General features: G+C 42.0%; 1 pseudogene; it reads right to left on the bottom strand.

Annotated features, from left to right (window-relative positions):
* Window positions 1–5,486: 5,486 nt before the first annotated feature.
* Window positions 5,487–7,075, bottom strand: LOC146679299 (uncharacterized; annotated as a pseudogene).
* Between the last annotated feature and the right edge of the window lie 4,267 nt (window positions 7,076–11,342).

The raw sequence follows: 11,342 nt of genomic DNA, 5'->3' as shown, positions 1-11,342 counted from the left end.
GACAGTGCAAAAGTTATGACGCAAAAATTAGAATACAATAAGAATAAATACAGTACACAGCTGTACAGAATAGAATAAAATAATATACTATATACAGTAGAATAAAATAGAATAAAAATATACAATAAGATAAAAATAGAATACGAATGCTATATACAACTGAGTAAAAATACAACGATGCCAGAAAAGATTATTGCACTTAGTGTTATTTCACATGTGTGGATGTGTGTGTTTGTTCAGTTAAAGTCTTTGTCTTTCTAAAGCTGCATAAATAGAAAATATAAATATGGTTAGAACATTTTTTTTCTTTAAATTAAATATGAATTTTATTTCCATTTTAATATGTCTTGATGCATGCTCAATCAGCCAGGTAAGGAATGTTTTTTGACAGAACATTTCTCACACTGAAAACGCTACATCCAGATGAACAGAATCAACTTTTTGGGATTCCATTTTAATACTTTGATGGAATTGTATTCATGTTATCAGTGGAAGTAACTGCACCTTTCTCAGCACAGGTGCATGGAGCATTTTTTTTTTATTGCCACATGGTTTAAATTACTATGGAGTCTGTTACCTAGTGGTCCTTTGGGCACGGTTTCAGAAAGCAATCCTATCATTTGGTTAATTCTCTATTGAAAATATATTGTAGAATCATTGCACACTGAGTATAAAGTGTTGGGCTATCTATTCAACAGCAGAATCATGCAGCACCATTCTGTGTCCATGTGCTGTTTAGTGAAAGTGCTCTTTTGTTGTTGCTGCTTGGTTTTACATTAATTAGAGGTCAGTTTCTATGTCTGTTGATTAATGAGTTAATAAGCCTCAACTTTGGCTAAATCTACTGGTACATGGTCTGTTTCATATACCGGTACTTATATTGTGTTGTTTTTCATGTAGGATGAACTTGATGAAGTTGTGAACACATGGAACGCGCACAAAATCCGGCCAAGTGGTAGTGCAGCATCGGGTCGACCAGTAGTAATGTACTCATTTCCAGAGCTGCACAGTGCTGAGGATAGACTGAAGCCTATTTCTATGGAGGATATCACTTTGTGTATGGAAGAGTGTAGCCCAAAAGGTCAACACCCCTGTGATGAAACAGTCTTTGAACTGTGTTGTCTGCTTATGGTAGAAAATGAATGGGATGCCCCAGGAGATCCACTTGGTGCTGCGGATCTGTATATTAGGTTAAGAGAAGAAATACTGCAAAGTATTTAAGGAACTTCAGTGTGTAAATGTACAAATAAATACAAAATATTTCTCTTTATCTTGATAACGTGATTTGATAGTAGGTGCCATGTCTTACAGGTACCTTTTATGCAGGTATTTCTGCACTGCATTAAATGAAAGACATCTTTAAGGTGTGACCGAACATGCCATTTTTCAGGTCATTCTCTCAGAATATTGCTGTTTATTTCTGCTGTAATGTAAATTCAGAGTGCTGATAGGAGGTCAGCACCAACTAGTATCATTTTATGTTGATCATAGTAATAAATACAGTTTGGTTGGTATCTCCCCCCCCCCCCAATTTGATTGTTTTTCTACATTCACATCCGCGCACCGCGGATGACGTCAGTGCGCACACTGTGTCTGAGGAGGATGTGCGGAAGTGCTTCAGGAAGGTGAACGCACGCAAAGCTACTGGTCCGGACGGGATTCCCGGCCACGTCCTCAAGTCATCATGCGCGGCTCAGCTGGCTGGAGTGTTCACGCACATCTTCAACCTTTCCCTCTCTCTGTCTGTAGTCCCAGCCTGCTTCAAAATGGCCACCGTCGTCCCTGTACCCAAATCCTCCACCATCTCCTCATTGAACGACTGGCGACCTGTAGTCCTGACCCCCATCGTAAGCAAATGCTTCGAGAAGCTGGTCAGGGACTTCATCTGCTCTGCACTACCCGACTCACTGGACCCTCTACAGTTCGCATACCGCCACAACAGGTCCACTGATGATGCCATAGCCCTGACACTACACACTGCCCTGTCACACCTGGAGAAGAGAGACACGTATGTGAGAATGCTGTTTGTAGATTACAGCTCAGCATTCAATACCATCGTTCCCTCGAAGCTGGACAGGAAACTGCAGGATCTAGGGCTGAGCAGCTCCCTCTGCAGCTGGATCCTTAGCTTCCTGTCTGACAGACGCCAAGTGGTCAGACTGGGCAGCATCACCTCATCCCCCGTCACACTGAACACTGGTGCTCCACAGGGGTGTGTACTGAGCCCTCTCCTGTACTCACTCTACACCTACGACTGCACGGCCACTAACAACTAAGTTTGCGGACGACACTACAGTGGTGGGTCTTATCACCAACGGTGATGAGACGGCTTACAGGGAGGAGGTCAGCGCCCTGACCCACTGGTGTCAAGACAACCATCTCACCCTCAACGTCGCAAAGACAAAGGAGTTGATAGTGGACTTCCGGAGGTGCAGAGAAGTACACACCCCCATCACCATCAACCGCGCTGCTGTGGAGAGAGTGAGCAGCTTCCAGTTCCTTGGCGTACACCTGGCTGAGGATCTTACGTGGTCAGTACACACAAACAAAACAGTGAAGAAGGCGCAGCAGCGCCTCTTCTTTCTCAGGAGACTGAAAAGATTCGGCATGAGCCCCCGCATCCTCAGGACCTTCTATCACTGTGCCATTGAGAGCATCCTCACTGGATGCATCACCACCTGGTATGGCAACAGCACCGCCTACAACTGCAAAGCTCTCCAGCGAGTAGTGCGGTGCTCTGAACGGATAATTGGAGGTGAGCTTCCCTCCCTCCAAGACATCTACAGGAAGCGGTGCCTGAGGAAAGCGGGGAGGATCATCAAGGACTCCAGTCACCCCAGCCAAAAACTGTTCAGACTACTTTCATCAGGAAGGAGGTTCTGCAGCATCCGGTCCCGTACCAGCAGACTGAGAGACAGCTTCTTCCACCAGGCCATCAGACTGCTGAACACGTCATAGACACCTCAGCTTCACTACTGGAACTTTAACATTATGCACTCCATACTGTACAGTAATGCCACTGTTTTGCACATCTCTCACTCTGTATATTTTATTTTATTTATTTTAAATATTCTACTTATTGTTTACTCCATTTAATTTGTAAAATATGTGTGTACACACACACACACACACACACACACACACACACACACACACACACACACACACACACACGTAGGAAAATATTTAGTATACACATCCAGAAATGCATATACTATTATATATTGTACATATATTTATTAGTTTCAGATGTAGCCATTCTTGTATTTTGCTTGTTTACATTACTGTATTTTGCACAACTCTGTTGCTTGTGAAGCTCGCACACAAGAATTTCACTCACATGTGCTGTACCAATGTACCTGCACATGTGATGTGACAATAAAAGTGATTTGATTTGATTTGATTTGACTACCATTAAACAGAAATGTTTATATATTACTTGAAAAAGCTGAATATTGTGATATTATCAATCAGTTATGAAACACATGTCAATCCTTTTAAAAGGCCATACATTAAACTGCATTTACAAATGTTATATTTTTGATTGAATCATAAGTGGTGTAAACCTGCCTGCCAGTAAATTGCAATATAAATTTCTGTGTTTTGTTGCCAGACATGTGCATAGTATATAAAATATAAACTGACCAGCTCCCTGCTCATTGTTTTCTGTATCAACCTTTACTCTTAATATTCATGGATGGAAACCCAGGCACCAGCATATGATATGCTAAGTGCCCGGGTTATCTGTGGTATGTTTCAGCAAACCATAGTAGCATTAACAATTCTAGGTCTTGACAACAGCACGTTTCTATAAACGTATCATTGTTAATATTTAAAGTCGTTATGCCTTTTGGGGAGCTTTTAGTGCAATTATATTAAAGCAAAGCTATTATAATCATTTACCCATATGAAGATCCATCACTTAATTATTAATGTATTTCACTTCTGTTAGTTGTAAGATATTTTAGCTGGTTTTCATGTAAAATGACCATGAATCATTGCTATACTGATTCAGTGTTAGCTGTTGTATACAAGGCTCCTTTATGATATGAATCCTAAAATTATAAGAAACATACCAAAAATATTTTGACTTTTATTTGTAGTATCCCAGCAACAATGCAACAAAACAGTTCCTGCAAGTGGAACCAAGTTATTGTCCCATTAAGTGCAACATGTTTTACATTTATATTTGTGTATCTTTATGAAATATTTGAAATTAAAAATAAATGGTATTCTTCCATGTTACTGAGCTCATGTGTGGCAGTCTCTTGAATTCTGGCATGTTCAAATAGATATGGAGTTTGATGAACATATTCAAAACAACAATACAAATGTACTGTGTACAGTAACATTTTATTGGAAAAAGTTTACAAGAAACCTGTTCTTGCCAATGCCAATAACATGGCTAAAACTCATAACCGTATAAGCTGCCCTGTAACAAGAATGACTCAACTTTTAAAACAAACTTATAGATCTCATACAGTCTTGTTATGCATCAGTATACATCAGTGACTTACTGTAAAGGCCATGAACACTGGCTATTGTGGTATCACATATTCCTTCAGTGTCATCTATGGTATAGAAATAAAAACAAGTGTGAATGACTGAGAACATACATGCATACAAATAAAAATGCATAATTTCTGGCAGTAACAAGACATTTTTTCAGGTGTTAAGATTAATACTATATCTGAGAACATGACAATTTGGCATTACAAAAGGATGCCTGAATAATCACAGTACTTGACCACTGCACTGAAGTGTACAGTGTTTATTTATGATCTCAGTAATCAATAACCATCTTCAAAACAGACTGAATCCTTTAAGCAGCTTGAATCAATTTGATGGATGAATAACAGGTATGCTTAGAAACAATATGACATTAAGAAAATACTGGAATTTTCACCAACTTTAAATGGAACCTTTGTAATCAACAACAAATGCCAAACTTTGATACCTTAACCTACCTTAACTAAAAATTGCATATACTGTAAAGCAAAATGTTTTCAGACATGACAAATGCTAAAGTATAAAATTGTACTTATTCCTTTTACAATACAGTGTTGCATAACAGCATTACGTTTACGTTATAACTATGTTCAGTTTTAGCCCTGACCTAATAAGAAAATACCATCTGAATGAATTAGTCTTACTACTAATTACTTACAAAAGTATTTGACTGTGCTGAGCTCTCACACCACACATGGTGCATTAAAGAACGTTTAAGAGCAGTTTAATTATAGTTTATAGATCTTTAGTAATCTTTCTTCATGCTTTTGCTGAAGGTTTCTGTCTTACAGCTGGAAAGCTTGGATTTGGTGAAGACAGCTCTGGATATGGTAGTAAACAGTGTACCTGTTCGTTTTGTTTTGTGACTGTATTATGTAAAACTCAAAATGATAAAAGAAAATGAAATATTAGCCAAAACTAGGCTTCTAACAGAGATGAGAAACTTCTCTCTAATTAAAATAAGTATACTGTATAAGTTCAAAATACATAAAAATACATATTCCTAACATCTCTTTACAGTTATGCTCTAGTGTGCATGAGCAGTTCAAATGTAGCGCATTGCTGTGAGAGTCTAAACAATGTCCATCACCCAGACATTACTTTCAAGAACTGCATTAAATTCAGAACGAAAATCTGGGAAGTTTTCATAGCTGTTAGCTAGCTGCAGAACATTCCCACACGTGCGTCCGACTGGTCTTCTTGTAAACTATCTTGAAATTCCACATAAATACTGTTTGTTACTATAAGGTCAGATCCGGTGCAGAAACGCATAAATTTCTGAAGTTTAATGTTATCCAGCTCTCTGATGAATCTTTTGAGATGATTTTTCACTTCTTTTTGTTGTGGAGTCAAATCCACAGCAAATTTCAGCAGCTGGCACACTTTTTTTGAAGTTGGTTGCAGTTCAGAGAATAACTTGGTCAGTCCCTCCGGACTGAGGGAGATATGGGGGTCGATGATCTCCCGCCAGCAGTCAATAACAAACATTGGTTTTTGGACAAGCTCTTTGTGTGCTATTTCATCAAGGATTGTAGGAAGAGTCTCAGCAGTGATTCTTTTTCTACAGCCATAACTGTCAAGAACTTCCACAAGATCATCCAAGTAGACTGCAGAGAAATCTTTTACTGCTTCCATCAAAACATCACATTCTTGGCTGCTGGCAAACTGTAGAAAGTGTGCTTTAAGATCACTGTAAACACCACTGAAAAGCACTTGTTCCAGAAAAGGGATTGCAAGTTTATTTGGAAAATACTGACATTCTTGGTAACCTTTCAGGAGTATTCGCCCAACTGCCTTCCATTTTTCAGCAGGAAAATCATGGCGAATGAATGGCACTTTAACGGTTGCACCTAGGGTGCATCGCTCATAAAATTCATGCCAGAAGCATGTGAGTACATCTCTTAGTATTCCTGATCCAGTGCCTGGTTCTTCTGTGTTGTCTGGAAGTATGCGCTTCACATTCAGTGTTTTGGTCAAAATCTCCTCATCAGAGAAAGCAGTAATCATGTCATGTAAAGTGTCAGTATGACGTATGGTGATTGTTATTATGTTCTCTGAATTAGGTGGACTGAGGGGTACAAGAAAACCCTCATAGACTAATGTGTCTTCTGTATCTTCTTCAGCATCAAAAATTGGACCAAAAGTAATTTCTGGATCATCTAAAATTTCTGAACCAGCGATGACTTCATCAAAATTACCCCTGACTTCCCCCACTTGCAATGGATTAATATCACTGCCACTGCTTTCTGAGACAAACACCACTTCAGATGTCTCGCTGGCATCTTCTTCAGGATCTTTTGGTTTTGTTGCAATGTAGAAGCGTAACATTGTCAGTCTCGCTGCCTCATACATATTGCCAATAGACTGGCAGGTATCATCAGTAAGGTGGTTCTGTTTAAAGTCCCAAACCTCAAACTTAAAATCTGTTTCACATCCCTTAGGAGATATGCCATTAGGAAAAAAAAGTTTCTTTCCTTCCTGAAGAATATCTTTTAATCCAGCATCAGTGGCCATTTGAATTTTTCTAGTGCCACCTCCCTGCTTCGCTCTCACCTGTTTGGCTATTTTTCCATCACTGTGTATCCATCCTATCTCAACATTGCGTGTTGCTTTTTGCTTCTTTGTCTGTCTTATTCCTGCATCTGTATGTGAAGTGATCTCCTTTGGACTTTCTTTTCTGGTTTTCATTTTCTCACGAAGTTTTTGCAGAAGTCCTAGTTTTCTTTTTGACAGTGGTTGCTTGCTTTTGCAGAAATTGAAGAGGGCAATTCGGTCTCCGTACGAGGGAATGTAGTTTGCCAAAGTTGCGTCATCCATCAGCGCTATGACGTGTTACACCCCGGCCTAGGCAACCGGAGTGCAACACGAAAAAAAGTAAAAATAAAGAAAAAAAAAAAAACACAAAAAACCCCCACTAAAGCTCACCACCAAAATCCCAAAACGAAAGTATCGACAAATCTATTTTACAGCTATTTACAACAAACTATTTATTTACAACAAAACACCAAACTATTTACAACACGGGGGAGATCGCGACCATGACACACTGAAACACAGGGTTTAAATACATAGAGGGAGCAATCAGGAAAATGGACAACAGGAGGGAAACACAGCTGGGGCAAATTAGAACTGACGAGACAGGGAAACGTAAACTGAAAACACTAAGATAACACAGACTTTCAAAGTAAAACAGGAAACACATAACAGTCACGCCAAAAACAACACACCGACAACACCAAAACGTAACAGTTCCCCCCACCCAAAAATCAAACATTTAACACCAAGTGAAAAGTTTGATCCAGACAGACGAAGCCGATGAAGGCTGGAGCGGTCCCACTGACCCTCCAGCAGACGATGAAGGCTGGAGCAGTCCCACGGACCCTCCAGCGAAGGCGGATGAAGGCTGGAGCGGTCCCACGGACCCTCCAGTGACGACAAAGGCTGGGGCGGTCCCACGGACCCTCCCCTCAGCGAAGGCAGACGAAGCTGATGAAGGCTGGAGCGGTCCCACTGACCCTCCAGCAGACGACGAAGGCTGGAGCGGTCCCTCGGACCCTCCAGTGAAGGCGGATGAAGGCTGGAGCGGTCCCACGGACCCTCCAGCGAAGGCAGATGAAGGCTGGAGCGGTCCCACGGACCCTCCCCTCAGCGAAGGCAGACGAAGCTGATGAAGGCTGGAGCGGTCCCACTGACCCTCCAGCAGACGACGAAGGCTGGAGCGGTCCCTCGGACCCTCCAGCGAAGGCGGATGAAGGCTGGAGCGGTCCCACGGACCCTCCAGCGAAGGCGGATGAAGGCTGGGGCGGTCCCACGGACCCTCCAGCGACGACAAAGGCTGGGGCGGTCCCACGGACCCTCCAGTGACGACAAAGGCTGGGGCGGTCCCACGGACCCTCCCCTCAGCGAAGGCAGACGAAGCTGATGAAGGCTGGAGCGGTCCCACTGACCCTCCAGCAGACGACGGAGGCTGGAGCGGTCCCACGGACCCTCCAGCGAAGGCGGATGAAGGCTGGAGCGGTCCCTCGGACCCTCCAGCGGAGACGGACGGCTGAAGCGAAGGCAGACGAAGCTGATGACGGCTGGAGCGGCCCCACCGACCCTCCAGCAGACGACGAAGGCTGGAGCGGTCCCACGGACCATCCAGCGAAGGCGGAGGAAGGCTGGAGTGGTCCCTGGGACCCTTCAGCGAAGGCGAATGAAGGCTGGCGCGGTCCCACGGACCCTCCAGCAGACAACAAAGGCTGGGGCGGTCCCCGGACCCCCCAGCGAAGGCAATCCCGGACGAGCCCCCATATGTTACACCCCGGCCTAGGCAACCGGAGTGCAACACGAAAAAAAGTAAAAATAAAGAAAAAAAAACACACAAAAAACCCCCACTAAAGCTCACCACCAAAATCCCAAAACGAAAGTATCGACAAATCTATTTTACAGCTATTTACAACAAACTATTTATTTACAATAAAACACCAAACTATTTACAACACGGGGGAGATCGCGACCATGACACACTGAAACACAGGGTTTAAATACATAGAGGGAGCAATCAGGAAAATGGACAACAGGAGGGAAGCACAGCTGGGGCAAATTAGAACTGACGAGACAGGGAAACGTAAACTGAAAACACTAAGATAACACAGACTTTCAAAGTAAAACAGGAAACACATAACAGTCACGCCAAAAACAACACACCGACAACACCAAAACGTAACAGACGTCACAGTCAATCTGCACACAGGAAGAAAGAAAAGACAGTCATTTTCTGCAACATTTACACTGCAAAGCAATATTACAGTTAAGCCTCTTAGGTCACCACTAATGCCAGTAGGAGAGTATTGACTGTAGTTATCAGAAAAGCTATCTATTTTATGCAGAGCAAAACACAATAATGAAAGAAGCAAACTAAGGCATAGCCTTTCAGTAAATAATAAATCCTCTTCTGTATTTAAAAAAAAGTGGGACTTGATTGGTTATGATGTAGGTAGTACGTCTTCTAAGGATGTTCTACGACACTGTGGTGGCGTCTGCTGTCTTTTATGTTGTGGTCTGCTGGAGTGGTGGAATGGCAGAGAGGGACAGGGGGAAACTTAACAAACTGGTCGGGAGGGCCAGCTTTAGCGGTCTGCTAAAGTCCATTGAGCAGACTGGGGAGGAGAGGATGTTGTCTAAGCTAACATCCACCATGGACAACACCTCCACGCTCTCTGCATGAGACTGTACGACCACTGAGCAGCTCGATCAGCAGTAGACTTTTGTGTACACGCTTGTGTACATATCTCTGTACATTTTTATCTGTACATATGAATGTTACTTATGTATGTAAGACTATAACGCAGAGTCATAAATACACAGTCCATTTAGTCATTTAAGCAAAGGTATTACACATAGAACACAAAGTAACATTGTAAATCAGTCTTTGGCACAATATCGGGATTATTTCATTATTTATTTATTTATTTTTGTGTTTATGCGAACAATATGCCTGATTTGCGACTTTCTGCACTTCTATTGGTTGTGCGAACAAACGTCACGTCACTCCGAGGTCAAAGTTCAACACGGCAGCGCTCCTCAGCCAGCACTTTTATATATAGGAGAAAGATGATTTCATTCTGACATTATAAACAGTTTGCTCATTTCTTCCGACACTGTACCACTAACGTATACACAGTTACATGCACTACATTAGCTTGTGTTAGCTAACATGTTGTGAGGGGATCGTCAGTCGGCCACCGTCAGAACAACAACCGGGGCTGTGTCGGTGGCTGTGTATGAACGCCACCCATTTTTCTGAGTGAAATATCCGCATAAACATTCGTTACAGCTTCTCCCCTCCGCTGTACTAAGTGTAACTTACTTGTACACATCAAATATATCAGTGATATTGGCAGGCGGCTAGCATCTGTAACACAGCTCCGCTTAACTGCCTTGAAAAACTCTGAAATAGTAGAACAATAAAATAAAATGCAACGAACCCATCTGGGATGATCCTGCGATCAACAACAGTTAAAACGTCAATTCACCTAGTATACTGTAACATCGTGAAACACGTTCATTCCTATATAACATTATAAGCTAACAAGCATGCTAACAGCTAACCGTAACTGTACTGTAACTGTTTTCCTGTAAAAATAGGAGACACCAAACTATTGCTCTTTTTGTTACTCACCTTCTGCTCTTCCATTAATAAAATAGTATCTTCGGGGACCCCTCGGCCACGCAAAAAGTCACTTATATCCACCATATTTAGTGAATTAGTTCTCCACCTGCCAAACTGGACACATCTCTGTCACTGAAGCTGGAAGCCTGCAGGTGCCCACCTCAAAATTCTGAGAAAAAAGTCAGAATTCTGAGAATAAAGTCAGAATTCTGAGAATAAAGTCAGAATTCTGACTTTATTCTCAGAATTCTGAGATTAAAGTCAGAATTCTTTTTTTTTTTTTTCCAGTGGCCCTAATCCTCTTCCGTACGGGACAGACATGACTGGGGGATAGGACAGGGAGAAAGAATGAAGAGAGGGAGAGAAAGAAAACCAAAGGGGAGAAGAGACGGTGAGAAGGGGGGGAAGAAAGAAAAAAAAGAAAGAAAAAAAAAAGCAAACAAAAAAAACAAAACACCTGGGTCACCTGTATGGAGAAAAAAAACAGAAGAGAAAGCAAACAACAAAGAGCAACATAATAAAAAAAAAACAGCACCATCATAATAAACTAGCTAGCAGTAGATATCAGTAGATACTAAATAATAAACGATATTGTGCAGCACGCAAGATAGACAGCGCACAATGTGCTTCTAGGCAGCAGCCAAGAAAGCTGTAGTCCGCGTCTGTGAATACCCGTGTG

The sequence above is a fragment of the Rhamphochromis longiceps genome, linkage group LG1 (assembly GCF_057381845.1).
Source record: "Rhamphochromis longiceps isolate RC_006_pf linkage group LG1, R_longiceps_female_GT1.1, whole genome shotgun sequence".
Lineage (NCBI taxonomy): Eukaryota > Metazoa > Chordata > Actinopteri > Cichliformes > Cichlidae > Rhamphochromis > Rhamphochromis longiceps.
This window is presented reverse-complemented; position numbering and strand designations above follow the sequence as displayed.